The sequence below is a fragment of the Lichenostomus cassidix genome, chromosome 3, assembly GCF_008360975.1.
Source record: "Lichenostomus cassidix isolate B80296 chromosome 3, HeHo_3.0, whole genome shotgun sequence".
Lineage (NCBI taxonomy): Eukaryota > Metazoa > Chordata > Aves > Passeriformes > Meliphagidae > Lichenostomus > Lichenostomus cassidix.
The window spans coordinates 44,759,696-44,785,923 of NC_139483.1; the positions used below are offsets into that span (position 1 = coordinate 44,759,696).

The following is a 26,228-nucleotide window of genomic DNA, read 5'->3' on the forward strand; positions in this document are numbered from 1 at the left end:
GTGTATTTTAAATGCACATAGGTTTTTCTAGCATTAAGCTATGAAGAAGGTGGCCCTAGTGTGTTCCCTGCAATTGACCCTTTTCCTCTCCCCCATCCACAACCAAGCCCTTGTCTCTTTAAGGAAGCCACTGATATTTTAGAAGAGCTTTTGTAAAGCTAATGTGAATAACTGTCTTTTTGGTTACAAAAAAAGCAACAGAAAAGGAAGGATGTGTTAAGAAAACTACCGCAGATTAAGTAATTGTCATCTTTTTGGAAAATAATTCTGTAACTTGGGCTTGGTTCCTTCCTCTGCCTGAAAGATATTTCCTCCCTGGGACAGTGCACTGACTGCAGGGCTGTAGGACATTTAGATGTTTTTAAAGGCTGATTACAGATGGCACTCCTCCTAATTTCTGCAGGTCATACTGTTTCCTTTTTTTGCACTTTTTGCAAAGGTTGGAGGGGGGAAAGAAAGAGGCTTTTTGGGTATGCAAGTGGGAGAAGCAGTTCCAGGCATGCTTGGGCAGGTGTGTCTTGTCTCCTGTGATGGTGAGCGGAGACTGGATGTTCACACAGAGCCAATTGTTATCCCTCTTTCCCAGTGTCAGCACAAGTGTTTCAGCAGAGGTGTTCAGTGTCTTGGCCAGCAGCCCCTCTCCGGTTCCTTCCACCTCATGACCAAACTGCAGGGTCACATCCCCTCACCCCCTCCCACTTTCATTGGAATGATACTCTAAATTGTTTTTGTTATTGTTAGGAGGAGGAGGAGGAGGAGGAGGAGTATTGTTATTATTTCATTTGAAGTAAATTATTACAGATTCTCAGTTCAAACCTGCAGGTTCAGGATTGTGGTGTCAACATCACTGCAGTAGATAATGCCTAGGGAAAAAATGGGCCAAATGGTTGAAGGCAAATGACTGTCAGAAGGGAAGGGAGGAAGGGAAAGGGAGAAGGGAAGAGGAAAAGAAGGAAAAATGCTATTTAGACTACAGTATAAATTTGGACTGCAGTGTGTGGATACATTCCTTTAGACAGCTGGGATGGACACAATTTTTAATTCTGAGATACCACAGCCAAAAATGGGAACAGTTACTTTTTTTTTGCTCTAGAAAATGAGAAATCAAGGTTTTTTTACCATCTTGGTCAAATTAGTTTTTAACTTACTCCAGGCTGTATTTTTAACATAAAAATTATGCCCAAATTAATAGAATATTTATGTATAATGCCAGAACTAGTATGTCATTATTAAGAATTATCAACAGTAAGAAATGTGTGTGATAATCAGTATAGATTTAAATGCATGCATCTGTGGCATTCTTTAAGGGTGAATGTGAATCAGGTACAGATATGAAAATGCATCTAACCATTTTTGGCTGTTATCATGCTGTACAGACATGTGAAAATGAAGTTAGGTCAGAAGTATTATGGTATTAGCAGGAATTGTGAGTTTAAGTCTGAGTGTAGACACATGAATCATTTGCAATTTCTTACTCTGTGCACATTGCATATGAAGAGATTGGGCTTGAAGTTATGTTTGACCTATGCTGTTTGTAATAACATTATTAGCATTCACCTTATCAAGGGACTTATTTCATTAAATGTTAACTCTTAGATGTTGTTCCAAAGTGAGATGATAATTCTTTGTTTTTCTTTTAAAATACAAACGGATCTGGAAGTCACACATGGTGCTTATTTGCTTTTTCCCTTAAAAGACAAAAATTTTAACCATCCACAGAAATAAACACAAAGTATTAGAAGACCCTGCAGCTCTTATTTAGAGTCTTCGCAGCTACTGTAAACATCCTTTTTGCCTTCCATTTTCTTTTTCTTCACAGATGTGTGAAGTTTCCTTTTAAAGGAAGAGGGATAATGGCTATCCCATTTCACCTTAGGACAATCTAGTATGCTTATCCCTTTGAACTGTTTTCCACATTGCTGAGTCCAAACAAGCTTTTCACTTGGAATAGTTTTCTTTTTTGTGTTTTGGTCCCTGCTCCCTCCTTCTCACTGCCCTTCCCTGCCCACCCTGGCCCCCCTCCCAAAAAAAATTCTTCCTTTCATCTTGGGTAAATCTAGAAGCAATGCACAATAAATGTGGTGGTACCCACCACCAGATAAAGTGATGCCCAAACTCATGCCCAGCTCTGCTTTTCTAGAGCTTTAGCAGTGATGCTGAGGCTTGTACTTCAGGGGGAGGAATTGGGGGAACAAATATACCCACTTCTGTTCAACTTCTGGCATGTGTGACAGTCCCTCCTTCTGGCCACCAAAGGGATTGGAGTTCACACAGTATCTGAGAAACTTACCTTGGAAAAAGTACTGTCAACATGGAAGCATTCTTGCTAAATATCCATGCCAAAAAGTGCATAGTTCTGGATAGGTGGACTTTGACTGCTTATGATTGGCATCTGCCATTTTTTTTTCTCCATAGTTCCATGTCTTAGAGCACTGTAGAAAGGCATGGCACAATATTAAAAGGGGTTGGTTTACCTTCTGTTCCCCGTCTATGATTATACTCAGTATCTCAGCACATAACCCTAGCAGAATTTCATTTTCAAGATGCAGCATATGTGTGAGTAAAAATGTAGACTATTGTGTGACACACTCCATAAAACATCTGATGTAATTTCAGTCTTACTATGTATCAGCTTCATAATTTGCAAAAGCTTTTTCTTCTAGATACATTTATGAAAGAGTTTTTTGACTCAGCTGTAATTATCTCCAAACCTGACCATGTTTTGTAACTTATTCAGATGATATTTAGTTTTGCCTAGATTTCTGTTACTTTCTTGTACAAGTTATCTTTTTCTTAATTTTTTAATTAAATGATAAAATTCTCTGAACAAGATGATTTTCAAATTCAATTTGGTACTTTGGCTTCAAATTCTTAGTTAAGACTCTCTGCTTTTGTTTCAGTGTGTTGCCTTTTTTCTTTAGGAAAAAAATTGCTTAACTCACTGCAATTTCCTAGCACACCTCTATGGACTGTGTAACTGTGGGCTATTTGAAAGAAAATTTGTGAGAAGTGGTGCCATGTGCTGAGTTAGGATCAGTAAGCTCTGTCCCATCTCCGTCTGGAGAAGCAGCAGTCAGTGCCCATAAACATCTCTCAGGGAGATGGCCTGAAATCAGTTACCTAGTGCTCTGCTGGGAGCTGGGGAAGTGGGAACGAGCTGTGGCCTGGCAGCATTTCCTGCAAGAGTTGAAAACTTTCTGTTCCAGTACACAAAAAATGTCATTGCCAGTTCTCTCCGGTGGAGCACAAATGTGTAAACAGTTATCCTGAAAATAGGACTTCTGCTTCTGCATGGTAGGGTTCTTTTAGTTTGTCTTAAGAAACTTGATTCCTCTACTTTTGTTTTGTGCTTCTCTGTGTTTGTCTTCACAGCGACGTGTCTGCAAGTTAAACATCCCACTCCAATCTACTTATTTTATGTGTAATGTGTCATGAATTCAGTTTCCTAGTGAAATTTCTTTCCAAATATGACTTGAAAACACGTTTTCTTTCTCTTTCATGCTAATACTTCTTCCTGGCTTTAATGTATTATTTAATTCTGTAACTTTAGTGCCTGAGATCATGCTGAAGTACAATTTCTGAGAAGCTCACTGTATAGACATACACACTGTTTAAAGCTGGTTAGAAATTTTCTGAAAGCAAGCAAACAAATATCTTTTGAAATTGGAAATTGGCTGAGGCAAAACATCTTGTTTTAAATACCTGAATTGAGAGAACTTGGCCAGTTTGAAGGCAGGAGTCTCACAAGAACCTGTCAGGATCAGGAGCTGTGGCTTTCTTCAGAATGACAAAAATACAGTTTTGGGGGAGAAAAAAAAAAGGAATGTGGTAAAAGCACGTATTTTTATTATTGAATAGTTAATAATCACAAAGAGGGGGGAAAAAAAGTGAAAGAAGTGCCATTTCTGGCTCCTTGCTCCTGGCTCTCCAGAAATACCATAAAACTGATGAAAAATCCACTCACAGTTCTGATGTCATGGGCTGGGGTCCTTCATGGCAGACAGCTCAAGTGACTCAAAAAGTCTGATTTTTGTATATGCAAAGCAACTTGTGCACAAAACAGAAGAGAGAAGTGAACACTGTTAAGTAAAGATTAGTACTTGGCTTTGAGCCCATACTCCTGAAAGCACCATTTGCCTGATTCCTCTGGGATCAATGGTTAATACCATCCTAAAGCAGTGGTGAAATATCAATTTAGTCCTAGAATTCGTTAAACCACAGCTAGGTCCCCAGAAGGAGTTCCAGCTGGCTGAATTTCATTCTTACAGCTTCTGTATATCAGAATAGATCGGTGTTCATCACAAATGAGCCCCTTGGTTCAGGAAAGTGCCAGTAAATGGCGTTTTTCCTATGTGTATATTCATTCTAGATATTTGTTAACTTGATTGTCTCTTAAACATCAGGACTAAGGGAAAGAGTCGTTTACAATACCTGCTTAGAACATCATTATAGGAAGTGGTACCTGACAGGTAGTAAAAATACTACTGTTATGGTCCTCCATGAGAGATGATTTTTCTGCAGCACTCCTGGTACATATATGTGCACTGAGTTCTGCCAAGTGAAAATAATTGAGCTGACTTGCAGTAAGCAGTGCCTTTTCAGATGTGAGTTCTGCTCAGGTTAAATGCTGGATCTGAGCAGTGCTAATTGGAGTGTTGTGCTGATATTAACTATGCTGTTTTCTTCACATCAGTGACCCTGCACTTTTGATTCAAGTCAGCTTCCATGAGTTTTGACCTTTGGATGTCCATACAGTTCAGGATATTTTCTAGTTACTATTCTGTGAGGAATAATTAAGCAGTATGTTCTCTGATTTTTTTTATATCAACAGCATACACGATTGTGTTTTTGAAAGATGCAACAGTATTGCATGCCTGAAAGTAAAACAAACAACCCCACCTCAGTAATTATACCCTTCCAGGTTTTCTTGTTTTGTATTTCTTTCTGTCTGCTTCAAATCCTGCTTTAAAATGTGTCTTTTTGACCAGTGTGAGAAACAGCTGTGGTGCTGTGAGTCTAATGAGATTTCTTCATCTGGTGGGCATAACAAGAGATAGTCAAATTTATAGTTTTATAGTTTTACATACTACATCTTCTTGAAATGTGTTGTTATATATTTGACTGGATAAAGCTATAATATTTTTGGTATTATACAGCATTTTTAATATGTTTTGTTAATTCTGGATTTAAGATCTAGAACCTTAGCCAAGAGACCAAAGACTAAAAGTGTCCTCCTCAAGAAGATTCCCAACACTGTCAAAACAGAACTTACATTTTACGTGGCCTTGTGCAAACTTCCTTAGAAAACTAAACTAAAAAGTTGAGAGGTTTTTTTCCTTTTGAATTCTATGTTATTTTTCATGGTTCAGTAACTTATTATAGCTGTATTTCTGTACAGATGCAAAATCAATTACTTCAAAATTCTTATTTGAGGTTTAGGTTTAATCAGATTTGCCTTGTAGCCATAACTTCAGAGGAACACTCATTTTTCCTTTCTCAAAATTTGCGTTTCATTTTAGCCCTTAACATTTAGAAAAGTCACTAGACAGTTCTAATTAGCAGAATTTGATGTGGTGGTGCAGGACTGACCTACCTGTTAAAGTAGTGAAAAAGATCCCTTCTTAACTAAGCCATGTGTTAATGACATGAAGTGGCATCCTACACATGGTAACAAGCAGTATATCCCTCACAACTGGTTTGTGGTTGAGACAGCGTAGGTTGTCTGTGTAGGAATTATGATTAGGTCCCATGATGATCTTCATGTGTTGTTAAATTGCAGGATCAGAGAGCTCTTTTTCTGTCATGGTCCAAAGTTGTTCAGGGACAGGCTTTTTGGAGGAGCAGAGGAAATCTGCTGATCTTTTGTATTATAGCATTCTAGTGGGCAAAGGACACCCTCTGAATGTGGTGCAAAACCATAGTTTAGGTACACTGGAGATATTAGTAAAAAGATACCTTAGGGGTGTCTTTGATGTACTGGGGAGTGTGAGAGCCATGTATTCTAGCTTGACAGCAACTAGAAGTAAAAAAGAGACTTAAAGCAAATTAAGTATTTTCCTAGAAGCAGTAGAGAGGTGTGATCACACCGATGCTCATACCAGAGAATCCTTCATCCTAAAGCTGTATGGGATAAACAATGATAACTAAGTTGTGCTGTGTATGTAGGAGGAGCCCAATAACAATGCCTGGTGCTCATCCTTGGGGAAGACACGTGGTGATGACCCTAATAGCTGAAGCCAGACCATAAAAAGGTGGCAGATCACAAGTCTGTCTTTCCAAATGCTGTATTATTGGTGCACTAATTTATGGCATGTAGCATTATCTAATGGTTCTGCTCATAAATGCAAGTCTTTATTACTGTTTCAGTAGCTTCATCATTTTAGATACTAGCTTCTGCCTCTCTTTGATGCTGCCAGATAATTCAAATTATATCATTAGCAGGAGAAAATGTTTTCATGCCAAAACCTCTTGCTGATTGGCATCTCTTATATCAGCCTTCTTTTTTACTGCTGTTCTGTGAGACATTTCTGTAAGTATTTCTGCTGAATCGCTCTGACTCTTTGCCATTGTATTGGCTTACCATTCAATTAAGCTAGTTGGATGAGCATAAAAAGAATGAGCAATGATTTGGATGGTTTCTATACATAAGTTAAAATATTTTTATCTTAATTCATTAAAGCAGATACTTAATATTGAGGGCATTGTGGATGGGAAGGACTGTGGAAGCTGGGTTGGCTTACAGTAGGGAATGAAATTATTAGCCCTCTTCAGAGAAGAAAGTTCCTTTAATGATTACCATTTGGGCAACTTAGGTATTTTTTTTGAAATTTATTTCTTTTGGAGGGTGAGGGGGAAATTCTTGAAATACATAATTTACTGAAGATGCAAGTATGTATTATTAAAAGGTCTAAAGCTGCTGAAATGCTCAACCTATTGAGGAGAAAGAGATGTTTAAAATCAGGCTTGGCACTGCCCAGTGGATGTACTTGAGCAAGCTTCACCTTCTTGAGTTTTCTGGTGAAGTTAAGATTAGCTTTAGTGCTGCCTTTGTCACATAATGCTTCCCTTGTTCAGCACGGCAAGGGCTGGGCTGTTGTGGGAATGCCTCCTCGAAATAAAATTTTCATAGAGATAGTCAATCTCTAAAGCTATTCAATGTAAAAAAGGTCTGATTGGCTTTTTTTCATTGTTTTGTTTGGTTTTGGTTTAATATATGTTAACTAACCTTATCAGAGGAGTGAAATAAAAGTTTTCTTGTGAAAGATTCTTCAGTTACTGTGGCCTGGTAGATAGCAGGAACAGTGTTATATGTCCACCTGAGAAACAACTGAAGAATCATAAGATGGTGGTAAAATTATTTTAATGAGAGGAGAAGCAAAAACAGGAAGAAAATACTGCTTGTAATGTTTATATCAATTTGCCCAAAGAAGCAGTACTTTCTTATTCCTACATAGCTACTTTTAAGAGGCTCTTCTGTGTTTAAAATAACATTTATTTTTCAAAGAATTCTAGGTATTAGACTTTGTTAACATGTGCCATGTTAATACTGTTTAGTGTTTAGCATTTACTGTGCTTGAATTAATATAGCTACTTTTAATGGCTTAGTAATTTATCCTTTCTTCCAAATGGCATCAGACAAAGATGGTTCATAAATCTTAATGTATCCTTAGAAGGACAGCAATTGTTCATGTGCCAGGAGAATGAGGAATAATTTGTTTTCCAAGAATCTTTCATATGTATTCAGTTAAACCCATTCTCTGTGAAGTTTAAACTATAAAGCTTCTAGAAGGCTTGTATACCGAAACAAGACAATCCTTTAATTTTTGGAGAATGAGCAAAGATCATTGAGTCACAATCGTTTAGTGTTGTGGAGATTTACAGGAGAGTGCTTTGCTCTGGTTAATAAAGTGTTATATTGAGCACTAGGTACAATGTTATCAATTTCATGAAACAGCAATTACAGTGGGTTGACAAAGCTAAAAGGACTTCATAAAGGAAAACAAGTGGGAAGGATGGGCAAACTCATCCACACACAACTTTGATGTTTGATAATATTTCCCAGTGGGAATGTTCAAAGCCAGTAGCCTTGGGACTAACCTGTTTAAGCCTCATTCTGTGTCAGCTCTGCTTTTAATTTTTTTACCCTCAAAGTACAATGCTTGGGCTTTGCAAAATATGTTGGCTTAAAAGAATTGTTTTTGTTTGAAAACAATGTTTAGTAACTAGCAACTTTGTTGAGAATCAAGGCAGCTCTAAGGAGCCCAGGTGTCTTAGAAAGCTGGCCGCTTAAGATGGATTAACCAGTAGTAATTTTAGATGTTGTGCTTCAGTGCTAGCAGGCAGATTCCTTGTTCATATAATTCTACATTGACAAAATCTAGTAACAGGTAAAGAGCTAAAATCTGTCCTTATCCAGGTTATATATATATATATATGAAATTATATCTATTTTTATATTAATAAAATAAAAGTTGAAGGGCTAATGACTCCTGGATATCATTTTTGTCATTGAGAGATCTGTTCTTTTCCACTTCCACAAATATAGCCATGCATCAGGATTTGTGTAATGGTCTTTTCAGTTTTTCTTCTCTGCACAAAGAAGTGGTTTATAGTTTGAAAGCAGAAGACACAGTTTCATGCCTCTAGCTCCTCTTCAAATTAACACCAAAAAAAAAAAAGCAGCTAATTTAAGTCTGGGTAAACCAATTTCTTTAAAGAACAAAAGTACGTCTATTGCTGCTTCCATGGCTTTAGCTTTTGTCTATTAATAAAAAAAAAAAATTTGTTGTGCTCCAGTGTTTCAGTCCTTTTATCCATCACTGGTTGCATATGCATTAGTGTTTTTCTGATCAGTGGTGTGATTATAATGCAAAGCCCCTGGGGGTCCCTACTTACTGCCTACTTACTGCATGTTGCTTCATTACCTGGTCTTGACAGTCATGAACTGACTTCTCAGAGGAAATTAAACCAGAAATCCCATTTCACATTCACACCAGTGGAGTTTATCCTGATCTATTTTCTGCACAGGAAGATTACATTACTTCGATTATAAAATTCTTTTAAATTTTAGATCAAGCTTGTCATCATTTTTAAGGTGGATAAAAGAGAAAACATTGAGCCTTGTACTTCATAATTTCCTCCCCCCCTCCCCCTTGGTAGTTTACATTTAAATGAATATTTAAATTAATTGCCTTTTTCCTGTTTGGCAATTTCTTTTTTGACTCTTAACATCTTTCCTGTGTTGAGTTTTGAAGTAATGCCTCTTTTTGGGAAGCACTTCTAAAAAGAATAAGATTTCTTTAAAATTCACAGTGTTAAAAGCAACTCTTAATTTTTAAACTTCTTAATCTTTAAAAAGTGTATGTATAGTCAGTGGGTTGTTTGAAACTATTCTAAAGCAAAATTTTTTTCTGCCTGTGTATTTTGATAATTCGAAGCTAAGTTTTAAATTTATACTGGTTCAGAAACTACACATGTATTTTTTAATTAGTATTTGATTGGTTAAAATGCATATGTAAACTTGATAATTAATTGGTAGGGTAGTTGTGGAAGTATAATTATAACACAGGCATAAAAGAAATCCTTCAAAAAATATAACAAGCATCTTTGATTTATGAAAGGAGTTGAAATATGCTGCAGTATTATCCTCAACACTTATTGTATCTAATAGGCAATTAATTTAAGCCTATTTAAGAAAGAGCAGGGAAGAAACAAAAGGGTTGGGCTATCACTAAGAGAGGATGAGAATGTCAAGCATGGTGGATCAGAAATGAGTCAGCAATTTGCCTTTTAAAGGCAGATGTCTGATGTGATCTACAGCTTTCAAATGCTTGGAGCTGACACTTGATGTTGTAATGGATTATTGCTAGTGCCTGTTGAAAACCAAAAATATTGCTTTTAAGAAAGCACTTTCAAAATTGTGGTTTTGTCCCAATGAGGAAACAAAAATTGAAAAGTCTCCATTTTGTCATGATAAAGGAGTTGATGGATGTATTTTCTCCTTTCTCCTTCTTCCCTACATATGTGCTGGGAGGTGTGGGGTGCTGGTTGGCACACCTGGCTTCAGTTAAATTGTTTTTGTGGGCTTGGTGTGGCAGCTCTCTCTCTCTTTCCTGCTTTGCAAGTCTATGTACTTGATCTTCTGAGAAACATTTTTCATGCAAATATGAACACAGGGAGGCTTTCCAGTAAAGAAGAGTTCAAAAATCTCCTCTTAGCCTTAGTGTATTAAGTCATGTGTTTCTGTCCCAGTCTGTGTTGTGTTATATTGGTGTAGCTGGTTGTGGCTTATGTGAATTACAGATTTCAGAGTCTTCCTGAAGCTCCTAGGAGACAAATGTCTTTGTCAAGGAGATGGTTCTGCTGGGAATTACTGGGCATGGGGCTTTATGTTTGTTTTGTGGTTTTGGGGTTTTTTTGGACTTATGCCTGTCTTCCTCTTCTCTTCTATCCCTTGCTGCACTTTAGGCAGAAGCACTTAGAAGCCTTCTGCAGTTACCAAAGCAGGAGTGGGCATGGCTTTAACACATTTGACAGACTGAGCTGGTCTGGTGGTATGAAACAAGCAAATTCAAGTGTGTTTTGGTATGATACGCACGTCTCACATGAAATCAAGCAAAAGTGAAATAAAACCAGGTTTTCCAAATAGATTGCAGCTGTCTGTTTGACAGGCAATGGATGTAAACAAGTAAATTATGCTTTGTTTTGGGAAGAGACAGGGAGCATGCATAGCATTTCTTCAGAGAGGACATCTAACGCACAGATCACCTTGTCAGCAGAGCAGGTGGGCAGCCTCTCTGCAGCAGCACTCTGTGCATGGGTTGTGCTTCAGCTGCTGCAAACTGACGGTGAAATGTCACTGCCAAGAAGTCATTCCAGTTCTGACCAGCCTGCTCTCTGTTGAGAGATTATGCTTTTAGGGCTCTTACCTACTGTGGCTGAGGCAAGCAGCATCCTTTATTTCAGTATGGATTGCATGCTAGTCTCTCCACAGATACCTTTGCTTATCTCTCTAAGACTTGTATCTTCTCTGAGTTGTTTCTAATTGGCTGCTTTTTGTCTACAGCTTGTTGGTTCTGTTTTTCCCATTATAGACGTGGTGTATCAATGTGCTTTACTAAATGTATTTTGTGGCACTATCCCCTCTGTATGGCCAGCTGGCTTTTCCTGTGTCACAGAGGCAGCATGTGATTATTACTTAACTAGTCCCTTGCTCAGGCTTTTTATGTGGCATCTTCTGCTCTCCCTTGTCGGGTGGCTTCTCCAATTTTGTTTCAAAGTAGAACTACTGTGAGTATTTGTTAATAGGACAGACATAGCCTTACACTGTTAATCATAGTAATCTTGAGGGTTTTGTTTTACGTGTAAGCTGCACGGTGTGCTGTGACAGTGTCCTTTATTTAGTCTTTTGTTACTCTGTGTCTCAGTAACATGTGTTATGACAAGAAAATACAAAGTATGGAAGAATTTCAAAAACAGATTATTGTAGTTCAGCTGATAGGACAGTCCATAGTCCATAGTGAGAGAAAAAACTCTTTGTGACCCTACCTCTGCCAGAAGTTGGTAAGGTGATTTCAAGGAAATAAATAAGAAGTCATCTCCTGTCTGAGATTCACTACTGAAGATTTTCAGGAAGTACAATGTAATTTATAGATCTCTTCTAACGGGAAACCTTTCTGACTTCAGGCTATAATTTCTAGGGAACAAGTAATTGTTCTTCTATGTGAAATTGACAGTGTCTCATTACTGAATGATTAGAGGTTCAAAAACAAGTTTTGGTGATTGTGGTATAATTTGATTTATGCCTCTCTATGGATCAATTTAAAAAGTTCTGACAAGTTTAGATTCTTTTCCTATTACTAACATTCTTATATTGCAGCATGGAGACAAGTCTACTGGCATATATCTGTGCAGAAAGAATCACAATGTATTGCATGTAATAGAAAATGGAGGGGTGGGAATTGGCAGGAATAAAAGAAAATCTTTCTACAAAGTGAGATAATTAAAAATGAAATAGATATGAAATGCAGCTTTAAACAGTAAAAATACAGAAAGCTTCATCTGTTATCCTGTGGTTGTAAGACAGAACCCCCTGGGTTGTGTACTGCCAATAACTGTATATCAAAGACTATTGGTGCCTCTGGATGTTTTCAAGAATGACTGAAAACTTTTTCACTGTTTAATTGTTACAAATAGTTGAGAACAAAGCAATGATAAAAACACTGGTCTGATAATGCAGCGATGAATATGATATGTGGGATTTGTTGCAAATGTTAAACAGCTTTAAGTTTTTATTTTCCTTTGATAGTTGGAACCATTCTTCTTTTTTTAATAAGCATTTTTAAAAAATAGTTCTGGAATGTCACATCACTTCTACTGTAACAAATCTGGAGGAATATACATGCCTTGGAGCACCTCTCTGCCTTGGTAGACAGTCACACAGATTCACTGAAGAATCTTTTTTGCAAACATTGCTTTTGATTGCAAAATAAGTAGTTTACTCTGAGTTTTAGTCTCTGAATTCTTGACTGTGATTTCTGTTCCTTCAGTATAAATCACCATAGTTATGCATAGGCACCTGGAGGCATCATAAGTTAATGCACTGGAGTGGAGTGGAGTAGTTTTATATTTTCTAGGCTTTCTGTTCCTGGAGTTGAGGCCTCCTGCCTGTGAACTTCTGAAAAAAATGTGGAAAGTGAAAGATGGTTCAATATGTAAAGGCTTCCTGTAGCTCTAACAGACATGCATTTTTGAGATAAAAGTACCTTCACTCCCTCCATTTGGCCATCCTTTTTGGTTTGTTTCCTTCATTTTTTTCTGCTATCCTAAACCAAGTTTATTCCAGTTGGACATCAAAGTAATAAAGCAGAATTGAATCATCCATGCATCTGATGAGATAAAGACATCCTAACATGAAGTTTTATTTTAATTGCCTTTTATGGCGCACAAGAGGATTGTAAATAGCCAAATGAGCTCTCTGTGATTAGTAAAACTGGCCATTCCTGGAAGATGACAAGAGAAAACTTGCATTTTGACAACAGAAAAAAGGAAAATGATATAAATTAATTTTTATTTTTTGTATTATTTGACTACATGCCAAAACATTTTTAGTGCTTCAGAATTGCTTGACACATTTAGAGCAGGAAGCAATTAAAAAGATGTATTTAAATGTTCACCTTTTTCAGGAGCAAAAATACATGTTTAAAAAATGGGAATCCCTTTTAGGGAGATTGGATTAATTTGAATCCAGGTACAACCTGACTAACCTGGGTTCTTGGTGTGATTTCTATAACCTGACTCATTTTTGAAGGTGGAGTGTGAAGTGGTTAAGAGACTTTCTCAAGGCCTTGCAGAAATGTTATTTTGAAGCCAGGAATGGATCATCTTCCTGGTGAAAGTCAGTCTGATACCCTAATTACAACAGCATCTGCTGACACTGCTGTCTTGGAAAGCAGATCTCTTCCTGACACTGTCCCAGTATAAACGGGTGACTCCAAGGACGTGACATGTCCAGATTTAATTTAGGTATCTCTAGCCAAGCAATGAACTGAAAAATTAGTAAGTTACTTGTGAGATGTTAGCAGATTTCATGGAAAATTGTACAGTTACAGCTCTCTACCTGGCACAAGCTGTAAGGGAAATTCTGCCTTTTATTTCTTCACAGGGAAAAATAGTCCTTTAAAGTACTTATTTTCTCACATAGCATTGAAAGTGTATGTGTATGTGGTGGGCCCTTTTCATGCTTTAAAAACAAAGTTTAAAGGATTTCACACTTTCTGATCCTTTGCCTTTAGGAAGCACAGATTACTTTTTTTTTATTGTTGATATACAGGTATGTACAACTGGAGTTTTGTCCAGTCATAACTTAATAAAGCTTTTTATGATATGCAGGGTCATTTAAATGTCTTTATCTGGAAACCCAGAATAGTTGTAGTAGTTGAAGAAAGACATACTAAAGTTAAGAGAGTACATACTTGGAATGTGTCCAGAGGAGGGCCATGTATATGATGAAGGAGCTGGAGCACATCTCCTATGGGGAAGAACTGAGAGAGTTGGCATAGTTCAGTCTGGAGACAAGGAGGCTCTGGGACGACCTTACTGTGGCCTTTCAGTACTCAAAGGCTACAAAAAAACTGGAGAGGGACATTTTAGCAGGGCCTGTAATGATAAGACAAGGGATAATGGTTTTAAACTGAAAGGGGATCAATGTTGATTAGATATAAGGCAATTTTTTTTAAATTCTTTTTTTTTTAACCTGGAACAGGTTGCTGAGAGAGGTGGTGGATGTACCATCATTGGAAACTTTCTAGGTCAGGTTAGACAGGGGTCTGAGTAACCTGGTCTTGTTGAAGATGTCCCTTCTAATTGTAGGGGATTGGACTAGATGACCTCCAGAGGTTTCTTCCAGCCCAAACTATTTTATGATTGTCTTTCAGGCAAGAAAGATCTGCAGTGGAGAAGATATGACATTGTTCATTCAGGCCCAAAAATGTTAAGTGATGCTTAAGTTGACAGTGTGTCTGAGAATCAGACTGTCTTAAGAAGACACTATCGTTTTAGTCTGGAATCGTCTTATATTTGTTTCTTTCTTCTCTGACCCTTCTCTTTACCATTTTTCATGTGTGATGTCCTTCAGCAACTGCTGCTGCTTTCTGTTTGCCTGTGTCCTCTTCATAGCCAGGATTTCAGAGAAAAGAGATATACAAATCGTTCGTCCATTCATTCATTCATTCATTCATCCCTTTCCTGCTTCTTCATTTGCAGAAGGAGCAGGAGGCTGTTTGTGCCTGGTGACTCACTACCAGATTTTATGAGGGGATTATGCTGAACCTCACTGATTCACACACTCTAGGCTTTGTTGGAGGTCAATGTCTTGGCAGCATCCCCCTGTAAATACTATACAAGTACCAAGCTGTTGATACTGAGAGAGGTTTAAGATGTTTCTGTCTTCCTTCTGCTGTGCTTTTTGTTCACAACAGTTGCCGGCAAGGGGGCAAGGTGACAAATTCTGTCCCTGTATCAGGTATCAAAATTGGACATGCAGCGTGTGCAGCTCAGCAGCAGCTACTTCCCTGCAATGTGCACTGATTTTTGCTTTCCTTAATTTACAGAGCTGTTGTGATGAGCCCCTGAAATATGATTAGGTACTGTTCATGGCCTGTCACTTTGTAAGTTTTTCTCCCCTCTTACCACAAGAATGCTTCCTGCCCCTTTATTTTTATTCTTGCTCTATATAGTAAGATACATTCTTCAGGGTGCTTTAAGGCATCTTTAAAATCCTTTATCTTAGGGATGTGTCAGGGCTTTGAAACCAGGTAGATTTCCATGAATTTCAGAGTTATGCAACAGAATACCAGTTAGGGATTCAGTATTTACTTCTTTGTATTTCTCTAACACTTTCTGCATGTTTATGTGCACACTCACAGCACACCTGTAATAAGCTGTGAATTCAGTAGCATTTGGTGAGGTCCAAGAAGCCTTCCCACTAACACTACTGCCTCATTAACTTTGTTTTCCTGAACTCTGCCAATGGCATACTGCTTGATTTCTGGCAGAAAGGGCTGCTATACAGGCTGTACACAAGACCTTGAAAAGGTCAATTGAAGACTTACCAACAGTGGAAGACAAGAGCAAATGTCCCATAGAGCCAAGTTTTAAGGTGTTCTTCTTTGTGGTGTTGTAATTTTCTGATTTTTAAAAAGTTAGCTTGCTCTGAGAACCTTGGAATATTAAGGTAGAAGAAAGGTGAAAGAAACTTGCCAGATGTGAATATCAGTTTTTGCCATCTGGCACCCCCAGTGTCTCTTACTCATTCCCTTGTGTTTCTCTGCTCCTGCATTACATTTCTTCAGAGCCCTTCTGTCTTTCCAGGAAATAAAGACCTCACTAGGCAGGTGCAAATTTCATCAAGCTTGGAAAGTCTTTTGTATAGACAAGCTCCTCTATCACCAGGCATGGTACTGCATGCTGTGTTTAACTTGTTGATGGAGACTGCCAGGATTCCTGTGATGGGGTAAGATAAAGAGCATTCTCCAAGTCATCCATCCAACCCTGGGCACACTTAGTTTTGGGCAGACCTCAGTGCAGACTTGTATCTTCACCTCTCTCAGTATCTAATATCCAGTCAATAAAGTCTCTGTCTATAGGAAAATTATAACAGACCATTCTTCACAGCAATGGGGCTTTCTCTTTGTGACACGTTTTCTCACAGAAGAATAAAAATGTGTTTTCTAAGCTCTATTGCTTTCTCTTTTCCTTTCTCTCATGCAACCATTACCAGAATATTTCTCTTACTGTTTGCTGCTAAAACAGCATTTTTCCCCCCCCATAATATTGGGATATGCAGTTTAGATCTGGAATTTGAAACAGTTTGTTCTATAAGCAAAGAAAATAGCAAAGCTTTATTTGGTGTTAATTTGTTTTCTGTCTTATGCCATCAGCATTTTCCTATCATCCTCTGGGTGGACCCAATTCAGAAGGGACAGATCTGCATGTATTCCTGGTGCCAGCAGATGGAATGGCTGCAAGACAAAGCAGATTAATACTGAGTGTTTCTTGCTCATTTTTAGTAGGCCTTCTTTCATTACTACTGTCTGTTTCCACTACCTATTCATCCTGAAACTTCTGGAAAGCTCACAAGTCAGAGACTGGACTCATGTCTGCATTCCATTTTTGGAGAGTTTTTACTGAGAACTGAGAAAACAGACAAACCACCTTGTAATGAGGATGTTTCTTCATTTTGTATTATCATGATTTTACTGTAGCTGATACAACAAGTAGTGATTAACCCGACATTAGAAATGCTCATTCAAGTGAGCATATATTTTGTTGGAGACCAGCTGAGTGCTGGTCTCCAACTGATGTTGCTGCTGTTATAAACTTATTTGGGATAGCAAGGGAAACTGAAAGAATTGCAGAGGGATTGTAGGAGAAGGAGATAACACCATGCACAGAAGCCACCACCATATGTGGCTCAGTGGTTCTGTCAAGTGTCTGGAAGCTGGGGAATAGGTGGGTTGTGCTTGTGGATCACTTATGTTGCTGCCTGGATATTTGCTTTTGGCCACTGTTGGCAATGAGAGTCTGAGCTCATGGGGCTCCTTTCAGAGGCAGTACAATACTCTTTTGCTCCGACAAGCTTCTGAAGAAAAAGTGTTTAAAAAGATAGAAAAGCTGTTTCAAGCATGACAAAGAGATAAGCAAAGGAAAAATATGAAAGCAAATAAAAGCAAACAAGACAATCATGCATAAGTTGTACTTGGGAAGAAAGAACTATAATATTGACAATATATGGATGTATTTCTTATTAGGAGTTCTTCAGCTGTCTCACTTTGGTGGCTTACACTCTTTTATAAAGAAAATGTTAGCATCTTTGGGAGAATCAAATGTTTTCAGTTCACAGGGCACGAAAATCTTTAGTTTGGCTGGATGTACAAAGTGAACTTCAGCACAAATTCCTCAAGATGAGATTAAAATCATACACTTACAATTACTGTCTGTTAGAAACCTCTGGAGAAACAAGCTCTGTTACAAAAAAGGTTTGTTTTGCCTGGAAGGAGATGGTCATTAATGTTTGGCTTATCGAAGTCACTATCTAAAATATAAACACAGTTCCCTGTCACCAGAGTGTCTGAGGAATTGCTGGTTAGTTCTACTTGGAGGAAAAAGACAGTGTGTTTTAGATCCCAGAATTGTGATGTATTGTTGCAGATACAGGTGTAGATAGTATTGATCTTTATTGATTTTATTGCAAAATGAATGGACACCAAGATTAACAGGCTTTCTGTGAAGAATGTATAGAAATAGCATTGTCTTTTTATTAAAAACAGTAGCAATAGCAAAATAGTGATGTAAATGAAGAACTTAAGACAATTTTAGTTATCAGGGTTTTTTTAACAAGGACTCCATTCTTTGTTAAAGACAAAACTAACCAAACACTAATCTAAATAAAAAAACATGTCCACCCCATCTTCCCTTGTAACTTATGCTTTGGAAATAAACACACCAATTTTTTGTGTGTTCAAAACTTAGACTGTTTTTTCAGAATTCTTTAGTACTTCTAAAAAAATATTTTAATTGATAAAACATTATGGTTAATCATCTTCCATGTGAAAAGGATGTCTCTTAAGAAAAAAAAAAATTGAGATTTTTTTAAACTTGCTCTGGAATGTGCCTGAATGAAGTTCAAATCTCTTTTTACATGTAATCTGATAAAAAAAAAAAGAGAGAGAGACAATAAACAGATTGTAACTGTTAAGTGGAATTAATTACACAGTTTCTAGTATTCTACCAGTAATAGCTGCTTTTTATTTTCTCCCTTACCCTTTTGATACCAGTTGTAAAACTGTATTGTACTCTTGTAGGATCAGAGTTTCGTACTCTTGTAGGGTTTGTTAAGTACACAATTTTCCTAGTATTTTGTATAAAGCAGTTACAAGGTTGTATGGTTCTGTGGGCAATATGAATGATCCTGGATAATAAGGAATAAATTGTGACCAAAGAAGAACATTGTGCTTTAATGAAAGCAGTTTCCTTTGTTGATGTTCTATTGAATTATTCTGGTTTAATTTTTTATTACAGATTTTGAAATAAAATGTAGAAAATACCTAATAATCTGTCTTTTAAGCCTTTACCAGCCTTGAAATCATTCTCCTCTCTGAAGAGTTAACTTTTAAGTGACAGCAAGTGTTGGATTTTTATGCTCTCTCTCTTCAGCAGTTGCCTATTTCAGAGGGCATAGGGAAAGGTAGGATGGTATTGATGAATACTCTTGGCAGGACATAGTGGTGCTTGCTGGTCAAACTCGGTGGTGAAAGTTTTCTCCAGACACTGCCTGATCTCCTCAGTGCAGGTAGAACCTTGCCTGCCTGTGCATGGCAAGAGGAGTGAGGCTTTGCTGCTGTGCTCACAGAAGTGTTTCTGAGCCTGTGGGCCACCTGCTGAACTCTTCCAGTCTGGTCACCAGACAAGGAAATAAGGTCAGTTTTTGGGCTGGATATCCTGGAGTTTCCTCAGTGTATCATTTTTTAATTACTGAAGTGTTCTTTCTGGGTCTTTGGAAGCAGAAAAAGTCCATTGGCATAGAAACCTACAGCCCAATGGGCTGAATTAACAAAGTTATAATCCACTGAGAAGAGAGGTTGAGGAGTTGGATTTTTTTGACTATACTAATGTGTCTGTCTCTTATGCACAAGCATTTGTACCTCTTCCATCTACAGAAAAGGTATGGGATAAAGAGTAGTTTCAAAGGATGTGTTCTGTTGGAGTCTGTCAAGGCTGAAAACTATGATTTCTCTTTCCATTTGTATTTCTAATTTCTGTTCTAATGAAGCAAAACAGGAGTGATGTGTTTCTTCAGACATCTGCCTAAAGTTTGTGAAGTGATTATCTTTCCATATATAGCATGTTCTTCTTTGCCTTTTGGAAGGTTTTTTTAATATCTGAAGGTTAGCCTTTAGGTCATAGCTTTTATAAGTTTAGCATAAGCCTTTAATCTCTTTTGAATGATTTTTGTGTGTAACTTATTCTCATAATTATTACTAATAAAGTTACCACATAGTAGGGAACAGTATGTCCTTGTAGTATCTGAATTCTTTATCTTATTTGTTTAGATCATATTAGCAGAAAAAATATTCTCTGTCCCTTCTTATTTCCTAAAAAAAATAAGACCTTCCTAGACCATGTAACAGAGCAAGAGTAATGCAGAAAAAGAATATTAAGATCTGGCTAACAACATCTTGGTCAGGAAAGCATTGGTATTTCAAGGGAAAATGTTGCTGATTCTCTCTCTCTGTGCCTGGGGTTAAGTTACAACAAGAATTATGCTAAAGCGGTAATAAAAATAGGTTTTTAAACGTTGTGTTTTATCACCCATATAAAAATCAGTAATATAACTTGGTTATCTGGGATTTGTACAATATGTACTTAGGCATTAATAACAGAAGACATCTTCTGAACTAATTTGCTCAGCAATTTAAAGGGTATTGTGAACTGATGAATATTCTCTGCTACCTCAAAGCCTTTTGAATATTTTATGTCATATTAATTATAGCAAAATTATTTGGTCCTTAGTGATTTTGCAATACAGAATTAAAAGAAAAAAGTAATGAAACTTTATAACTCTCTTTCCATCTTTTGTGAATTTGCTCCTACTTTCAGGATGTTACTTGCAATACAGTTGTTCTAGCAATGAGAAGAAAATTTGATGACTGTGTCTCAGATACTCCATCATTTCTTTGGCCCCTCCAAGGAAAAAAGTTTTGACAAATGGGCCAGCTAGATGCCTTCCCCAAGAGATAAAGAGTAATTTCTTGGTTCCTATATTCCATTATTTGAGGTTCTTACCTCCTCTGTCCCAAAACTTGCACTCTGAATATGTGGTCTGTGAATTGCTTTGAACATCATAGGCAAGTTTCAGAGTCAATCTTCAAGTGTTCAGTAACTCATCCACAAACAAAGTGAGTGAAGTGCAGTACCAACAGTTATTAACTGCTTCCCAAACAGTTTTAAAATTTTCTTTTCTCTCCAGTGCTTCCTGCTGCATGCTTTGAGAAACACCCCCACGTTTCTAGCCTGAACCTCTAATTGTAAGATCCCTGGGGATTTTTGACTCTTGATTTTACCCCACATCTTAAATTTTACCTTTGCTTCCAAGAAACCAGGATTGGTTCCAGATCTTGTAATCCCAAATAGTGTATATAGTGGGTGTTTGCTGCACCAGTCTGGGTGTTCTTCATACTGTAGAGGAGAATTAATGACTTCTGAAGAGGTTACAATCAGTCTCATCCCCTCACTCCTGAATCCAGATCTGTGTTGCTGATGTTGAACTGCATTAAGAATGAGATGCCATGAAGCTGTTGCAACCTGATTTCTCCTAGAGAGGTTTTATTACAATATAATCAATATATCACAGGGAGTATTTCAAGGTTGTGGGTTTTTGTTGGTTTGTGTTTTGTTTGTTTGTTTTTTAACAAGTGATGGATGATCTGGCTCGTCTGTTTAGAGGGTTTTTGTTAACTAACACGAGTTCCCTAAAGGATTAGTTTTGTGGGCAAATGCTAAGCACAACCTCATTGCTGCTGTGTGGGAGTAAGATGATTAAGGGAACCATGTTCTGCTTTTGAGCTCCATCCACAATCTGTCCTGGGTAAGGATGATTTCCTGGTTAAGGGTAATTTTCTTTTGATTTTTTTTTAATGAACTATTATTGCTAAATACTAGAATATGTGCTCAAGCCATCAATTCTGACTTTGTTCTTCTACTTTATTCACGTCTCACACAGGCAAAAGGTGCTAATTTTTGTACAGAAGTTATTGTACAGAAAAACTGCTGGTTTGAGTGTTATATAGCACAACAGGCTGCATGGGAATTTCTCTAGTTCCTTAAAATATTATTTGGTTCATATGAGGATACAAATGCTTGCTTTGCTCAACAATTTGTTACTAGATCATTTTAAAATAAATTACAATAAAATAGTAATAATTTATATATCTCAGAGTCTTGAAGAGTTGAGGCAAATAGCCTTAAAGTCATTGCAAGCATTGAATGGGAATATAGTAAGGTGGGGGATCACTATGAGAAAAAAAAGCAAAGAAAGATGCAAGAGAAATGTAAATTATGTTTCATATTCTCACTTGCTCTGTTATGAGCAGAGTTCACTGTTCAGAAATCACAGGTAAATAGTCCTTTCTTTCTTTGAGTGAAAATCCATTCTTTGGAAAGTTATTATCAGCCAATTATTTGTGAAAATTGCTGATTCATGTTACTTTTGGATACTTGTACACAGCTGCATTGGACACTCAGGAGCTTGCCAATTTTTAGAAGTGTCTTTATGGCAAAGAGAGTAAGAGACATGTACAGTCTAAAACTGTCTAGAGAGTGAAGTGAATCCAGGATAAAATTTTTACTTCATCCTCTGATATCATCTGAGTCTTTTTGCATTCAACTTAGAACCCCTGCTCTCAGAGCAGGCTGCCCTTCATGGTGGAGGTGGATACTGGTGCCAATAACCAGAATGTTTATTTCTTTTTAAATGCATACTGCCAGATGCATTTTTAATTAACTGTGCTTCAAATGCAGCTTTGTTCCATTTTTTTCCCCCTACATTTCTTCTTTTTGGAAAATAGCATTTTAATGGAAGATCATATTCTTTGTCCTCTGACTAACAGATTTTTGGTGTAAGTGCAAGCTGAATTGGTTAAACTTTGAAAATAGGTCAGTGGCTAGTACAGTTTGTTTAAAGACCAAAGGACTCATTATCATTATCATTTATCAGGACTCATTAGACATTGTGGTCATGAGGTCTCACTCTTAAAACAAACTTGAGGGTTTCAAGCAATAATATGCTACTCCACAGTTTAAAATGTTGCATTTTCATAACATTAAACAAAATTTGATTAAAACAAGTTATATTAGTTGTTAGGGGCCAAAATTCTTGGTAATTTGGATACAATCCAGTTTTGTTCATTTTAAGGGGACAAATGCAAGGTGTTTTGTTGTAAACCATATGTTGTTATTTTTCAGTGTGTTAGAATAATCAACTGCCATTTAGCATGTTGTTGATACAAATTTTTGTATAACCAAACCTGATGAGGAATTTTCACTTAAACAAGGAAAACTGTGTAAATAGCAATCAGTTTGAATATAGTCCATGATTTAAAACCATCTGTAACTTACCTGTTTTGTCATGAAACCTCTTTAGCCCTTATATGCATTTACACAGTGTCTCCTTCCTGCTTTGCACAGCTGGCAACACTGTTGGGTTTTTCTTTTCCTTTTGTTACATTATGCCTGGAAGTAACCATTGGTTTGGCTAATTTAGAGCAAAAAGAACGTGAGTCAAGAATTATGCTTACAATTAGAGGTGCGGGTACCAAAAAATGTTCTCCTGTGTGTTACACTTTTAAGGAATGAAGATGAATGTATCTGACATCGAAGCATGGATCCAACATGCATGGTGGCCCAGCGGGGTGCATGCAGAGCAGCAGAGGCAGTGGCTGTGGGAATGACCACATTCCACTCTGCCTGTTCAGATGAGCAGCACTGGGGCAGGCTTGTGTGATCTGACAAGAAAGGGTGTTCGAGTGACTTGTTGGCTTTATCTGTACAAGCTGAGCCATTTGCAACTGGCTCTTCGAGATTAGCCTTTCACTGAGTGTGAACTACACGAAAAATACCTGTGGCTTCTAATTAGTTTTCAGTGCAGGTTGCTTGTCAGGAAAAAAAAAGAATCCTTTGCCTTTGTTGAAATGACAGTTTAGATTTCATTCGAGAACAATGCTTGCAAACTGCTTCTGTCAGTAATGTTCACTTCCTTCACAACAACTTTTCTAATTAATGAAATCAATTGCTAATTCGTGTTCCATCTGGGTGCCTGTGTAGCTGCATAAGACACTCAGGAAATTGCTGGTTTTCAGAAAGGCTTTTGTGGCAATGACAGTGAGATGTGTACATCCTAAAACTGATCCACATTTCTGAGATGTGAATCTAGGATAAAATTTTTACTTCATTCTCAGATACCAGCTTATTCTTTTTTCATTTTACTGACCTTAGAGGCTGTGCTCTCGAAGCAGGCTGCCCTTGGTGCTGAGTTGGGTACCAGTGCCAGTCCCTGTCCCTGTGCTGGAGCACTGCTGATGCTGTGGGGGCTGGCTGCAGGGACATGTAGTCCCAATATAAATGCTGATGCACAGGGACTGCTGTTTTTTATGTAGTTATGCAACTGTAATTCAACTAGATGTTTTGGGTTCAGCGAAGAAGTCACAAAATAAATTCTTACTGTCCACCTTCAGCATTTAAGTGCTGGGAACAGATTAGGACTCTGGCTACAGTGAGCAGATTTTTAGTTGTTTGTATTTCAGGTGTTTTGTCACTTTTGCTAATATTTAGTAACTACCTTTAAAAGGCTCTTTCTAGTGAATAGTACCTTATTTGGTTTGGTGTATACTCAAAAAATACAATTATTTTAGTCCTTGCAAGATTTATTTTTTCTTTCATGTTCTTAAAGTATTTGAAAACATCAAAGTCTGTTTATGGCTTTTCATTTTATGGGCAGTGAGGATACCACAGGACAGCCAAAACCTTCTATTGTTTTGGCTCTGCAGACATCTTCTTGACAGATTAAGGTTGTCAGCAGCATGTGTAAACACCATTTCCAGCTTTTTACATTGGTCACTAAAGCATCCTTCAGTGCAGCTCAAGAATCTAGCCCTGCAGGACAAAGCCCTCCATCATATGACTGAATGGTGGTCAGGCGCTTCTGCTAAAATGTTTTAATAACTTTGCACTTCACAGCAGTCAGTTCTCTTGAATTTGAGTCACAGTGATTGCTTGTGTCTGTGTAGCTAATCCACTGACATATAAGAGTGCATTCACTTTAAACAGCATCTACCTCCAAGTTAAAACAGTAATTATTTAAATAAAAATGTACTTCTTCAGAAGTTATAATACAACTGCATCAGTTACCTTACCAGGCCCTGTCCATTGTGCATATTGATGGCCTTCTACATTCTGCAACTTCACACTGCAAAGAATATGCAAAGTTTCTGAAAATTTTGTGGAATATAGTGCTTTAGAGGAAAGGCAAGCATGTGCTAATAGGAAAAAAAAGGACTCTCTGATTTCTCATGCTAATTTTATATTTTTTAAAGGAAAGAACTAGGAGACTGGGAAAGGGTCTCCTCACAGTTTTTTTAAATGATGAACTCTACAGGGTTTTTTTACTAGTTTTTATGTCGTTTGGGGTTATTTGTTTTGCTTTCATTTTTGTGGGTGGTTTTTTTGTGTATGGGGTTTTTTTGGGTTGGGTTGGTTTTGGTTTTTTGGGGTTTTTTTTGTTTTTTGGGGTTTTTTTGTTTTGGTTTTTTGTGGGGTTTTTTGTTGTTGTTTTGGGGTTTTTGTTTTTGTTTTTTGTCCTCTCATCACCTGTAAGGAAGTCCTTCAGTGAATTCTAAGCCTGTTCAAGGTAAAAAACAATTATTGCCCACCTGACTGTCTTGGCAGGCTAGGCTGGTGCCTTTTCATAGGTGCAGATCACTTTATCTAGCATTTGTGCTGCAAAGGCAGCAGGGATGTGACAAGTAGCAGCAATAAGTAGCCTGTTGTAGGACCTGCTAAAAGTTGTTTATTGTTTGAACAAAGCCTAATTATGCTTGAAAATACATAATTTTGTCCTGTGAAAGCGCTTGAGAAAGTGAGTACAGAAAAGTACTTAGAAGAACACACACATCAAAGACTATTGTATGTGAGTAAAATGCCTCTTCCCAAGCATATTTGCTTTGGCTTTTTTACTGGTCTCCACCATGATAAAAGCTGTCATGGTTAGGAAAATTAATTACTTAATTCCCTTGTATAAAAACTCTGGCTAAGAATTGGTTATTGTAAATTTTTGTGAAGATTCTTCCTACCCATTTATGCTCAGTTGAACCCATCCTTCAGCATTTCTAGTGGGTTTTTAGAAGAGAAAAGCAGACTAAAAGGTTAAATGGTTAGAAGGGTCATGTTAATGTCCTTAAGTTATCAACAGAATTTAGATGTAAAATTGCAGAGGATGAGGTCAAAAGAAAAGTGTGATTGATGCAGACAAAAATAGTCTGTGGAAAAATGTCAGAAAATTATATTCATTTTACCTAAGTTGTTCTCCTAAAAGGTGAAAAGAGAATCAATTTCTTAGCTTTTAAGTTCTTTGCAGTTCTATGGAAAATGTAAAACCACACATCAGAGAGATCTCTGAAATCTCATAAAACCTCATTCTCTATCTGATGAAAACTGTGTTTTGAAACATCCAACTTTAAAAGCTTTTGATTCGAGAGTAATCACTGTGCTGGGGTCACATTTTCACTTTAATCTTAACTTCCTTTTAACCTAAGATTTGACATTAAATATAATTAAAATTGAAAGCTTCTTTTGAGAGGAAATATTTAAATCTGAAACTGCTGCAATGGGATGCATCTAGAGGGGTGGAAGCCTCCCATCCCTTTTTGCTTTCAGGAAGCAAAAAACAAAAAAAAAAAACCCAAGAAACAACCAATCAGACAACAACAATAACAAATAACCAACACACAAAAAGCTCCAAAACAAACCCAAACCACCAAACCCAAGAACCCCAAATTTGTCAAGTTTTCAGGTCAAGCCAGTGTTTCAGTTTAAGTTGTAGCGCTTCCTGGGCACTTCGAGGAACCAAGAAAAAATGGTTCTGTAAAAAAATTCTTTCAAGAAGGCCTACTAAGGAT

General features: G+C 37.3%; 1 protein-coding gene across 3 annotated transcripts in view; it reads left to right on the forward strand.

Annotated features, from left to right (window-relative positions):
* Positions 1-26,228, forward strand: part of CHRM3 (cholinergic receptor muscarinic 3) — a 255,006-nt gene that overhangs the window by 52,316 nt on the left and 176,462 nt on the right. The window lies entirely within an intron of this gene.